Here is a 4,051-nt window from a genome sequence, read left to right as displayed (position 1 = left end):
GATTATTTATACCATTTCTTTTAAAAAACATTGTGCATCACATAACCTTCTAAATAGATAGTGATGGAAGAGATCTAGTAGCCTTTTACATGGGTAATATCCTTTACTTGGCTTAAGAATTTTATTGGCCTACAATGAAAAAAGATGTAGCTACCTTTTATGCCAAGTGCATGACATGTTTTAAAATCAAGAGCTATAAAGGTAAGCAAACAAGGCTTATTGATGCCATTGCCTATACCAACAACAAATGAAACATCTAAACAGATCTTGATGGACTTTATCACATACAATTTGGATGATAGTGGATTGCTTTAGTAAACATGCCTATTTCATTCCTTGTAATAAGAAGATGTTAATGACATTGGCTACCATTACTTCTTCGAATGCACAATAACACGTTCGAGCCATATTTTCTGTATTATGCAATGTGCTTCATGTAAAATGATTATAGGAAATCTTCGGGCTTATAACTTGTGTGACATCAAACGATAGTCAAAACCAAGCTTATGACTTGTGTAATTCTAGTATTGTATACATAGATTAGTAATTTAGCCTAAACTAGCTTTTGGGCCCCTATACATTACTTGGGTAGTTGGGCATTGTACATGAGTCTTGTATAAGACAAATTGACTAATGAGAAAATACATAATCCCATTCCCACAATTAAGTTTGAGTTTTGTTGCTCTTGTCGATTGAAGTTTAAGTTTTGTTGCTCTTGTGATTGAAGTTTGCTTATATGCTTTCTCTTCTTTCTTGCATACATGCTTAAGTATTGTGTGGGTGCGTGATGGTGTGTTAATGTAAGCTCTCCTCTCCCTTTCTCCTTCTCCCTCATTTTCTCAATCTCACCGAGGCATCAAAGTAGAGCTCTCTCTCTCTCTCTCTCTCTCTCTCTCTCTCTCTCTCTCTCTCCCCCCCCCCACCCATGTCTAAAGCTACTTTATAGCGAGACAACAAGGGAGGCAAAATTAAGAACCCTAGCTCTCCACAAGAGAGGGTTGCTCTTCTATGAGTGGTTAAAGGTGAAGGCCAGTATGACCCTTGCATTATTCCTCTCCTTTCTTCTATCTTGCAAGGCTTGATCAAGTGTTCCTATATTGGTGAACATCTTCTACCAAGGAAGAACCTTAGCGTAGAACTCCCTTGATATACTTTGCATTTGGAGTATTAACACATTCCCCAGTGCAAATCCCCCGGTTTAACTCTTATTTTGTTGTTTGTTTTTTGGTTTTTATTTGGTTACCTTGGTGTAATGGAGCATGGATCAACCCTTAAATCTCGAGTTACATGATTATAATTTCATATCCTATTCTATTTTGTTTGGTTCTTCCTCTTCCCTTCTTGCAATTGCAAATTTCTAAGTTTTTTCTCATTGTAGGTGTTAATCTCACCCATTAACCTTTGTACCATTAGGTTTCATTGAGAATATCATTAGATAGGTTAGGACAAGCTAAAGCATCCTATCAAACCAAAAACCCAAAAACATACAACATTACGCAAATGTACAATTTGTTGACTAAAACTCAAAAAACTACTCTCTAGTTTTCCTATGTTTGTGATTGACCAGGCTCGCCTGCACATTCATAAGTGGGAATGCACGTTCCTAAGTCTGACACGAAAAAATTGCACAATATTCTCATTAAAGAAAGGTCAAATTATTCCCTCCATAAATGATCATAATGATCAAAATAGTTAGAAATTGACCATCACATACCCCAAACTTCCACCATTTTAAGTGGTAGACCTGTCAGAATTATGTATGTGTGCCAAAGTGGGAATGTACCTTCTCACTTTTTAACACACGATCTTAACTCGAACTCACCTAGACATGCATGTTCGCCACTGCTTACCATGCAAATTCCTAACTCACCTAGCCACATACATTTGTTGCTTTCCCATGCACATTCCTAGACTTGTGTACACATATTTGCAAGTCCCTAAACATGCAGGTTACCAACCCACTCACCTAGTCACACATGTACCCAAGTGTAAATGCATATTCTCAACTTGTGAATGCACATTCACAAGTTAAACAGAGGCTAAAAGCATAAAAAATACAAGTGAATCCAGAATTTCTAGGACCACCCCTAGACTAGTGTCAGTGAAGGGAGTGCTCTTTGTTGATTGCCCTTTCATGTACATAAGATCAAGAAGGATTTTTGGACTCAATACCCCACTTAAATATATTTCCTCTAACAATTCAAAGAGCACCTTCTCAAGAGGAATCACAGCATGCTTTGTAGTCCCTAGTGGGGAGCCAAGCAACCCTAGTCGTCATAGAATGTTGACGAGGGATAACAAACAAAGACGCTTTCTTAAGTGAGGTCTATTACTAGGAGCCTATCTCCTTAGAGCCTTGTATGGACCAAGAGTTTGGTGTGCATAACTCCCCTACAAGCACTCAAAGGCGTTTTATGGGGATGTGATTAGAGACATTATCAAAGAAGGTCTAATCGACAATGAGTGGGAGTCAAAAAATCATCAAACCACTCAGTAGACCACCAGCTTGAAAGACTTACAAACATGGAGGCATCTGTTCCTGATATAGAACTTAACCAGTCTAGTTTAGGAATTAGAAGCACCAACCCGGTGGAGGAAGGAGTAATCCTTTCTAGAATCATAACTGGCATGTTTAGAGACTATAGTTATGTCAGTAGCTTTTGGCTCAACAAGCTCTCAAAACACAAACCTTGGAATGTTCGAAACAACTTGGAGGACCACTGCGCATCTTTAAGCATTGTAGCATTAGACCCCTGTGCAAGCATTACAGGGGATTTAGCTTCAATAGGGCCACTGGGGTTGTACAACAGCAACCCAAAAATAGCTAGGCTGCAAGGGCAAAGAGTCAACCCAAGATTTTAGGGGTACACCATAATGGGAACCTTATAGTGAGGAGTAGGAAGCTCTGGAATAGACTCGACACTGGGAGGAGTATACACATCATCGTACAACCTAGACTAACATGGCTACCCTCCATAATATCCCAACTTGCCTCAAGGGCAAGAGAATTACTAAGCATAAGCCATGCTACCACCAACCTACATTAGGGAAAATGTGGACTCATTTTTGGGCCCTCTAAGAAATGCCATCATCATTCTATTACGAAAAGGGCGATCGTGGATAACTCTATCCATAGTACCTCAAAACTATATCATGTAACATATCATTAAAAAGATCTTGATGAGAGGATTCTAACGCACCAAACACCGACAAATTTAGAGTTTTCATGCTCAAGTTATGGCCTCCCCACCAAAACATAACCTCAAAAGTTTCATAACAGAAGCCTCACCCTCATTGGTCCTTATGGAATATTCCCTAGAATCTCAAAGAGCTTAAAAGGCCCAAAAGTGAGTCCAAATTCTCCCTAATGCTAGTACTTGTATTTTCTCACATAGCCCACTGCCTCAACCATCACCTACACCTTACCTATTGCGCCAACCTACTAGTACCTGTATTATCTCGCACATCCCACTACCCCTCAACCATCACCTACTGCACTAACCATTGATGATATCTTACGGAGGGGGTAGCAACAATGCTCGCAACAATTCCACCACCAAAATCTTTGGTGGTGGCTTTATGCCCAAGATAACAAAATATGATCGAACCTATGCAAATTGCAGAGTTGATGCCAAAAATAGTAGCCCAAATAGAGAGGGGGTAGCAACAAGGCTCGCAACAATTCCACCACCAAAATCTTTGGCGGTGGCTTTATGCCCAAGACAACAAAATATGATCGAACCTATGCAAATTGCAGAGTTGATGCCAAAAATAGTAGCCCAAATAGGGAGGGGCTAGCAACAAGGCTCACAGCAATTCTACGGCCAAAACCTTTGGCGGTGTCACCATGCCCAAGACAACAAAATACGATCAAACCTATGCAAATTGCAAAGTTGATACCAAGGTTCAATGGGACTAGAGATCCCATTACATGCTTGGAAGTGCTTGATTAAATGTGCAACACATGCGGTTTGACCTATTGATAACCTAGTAAGAGTGAGTGTCTTTGGCCTTACCATGGAAGGGAAGGTGGGACAATGGTCCCAATCAA

The sequence above is a fragment of the Cibotium barometz genome, chromosome 24 (genome assembly GCF_041138505.1).
Source record: "Cibotium barometz isolate CiBa-2024 chromosome 24, ASM4113850v1, whole genome shotgun sequence".
NCBI lineage: Eukaryota > Viridiplantae > Streptophyta > Polypodiopsida > Cyatheales > Cibotiaceae > Cibotium > Cibotium barometz.
This window is presented reverse-complemented; position numbering follows the sequence as displayed.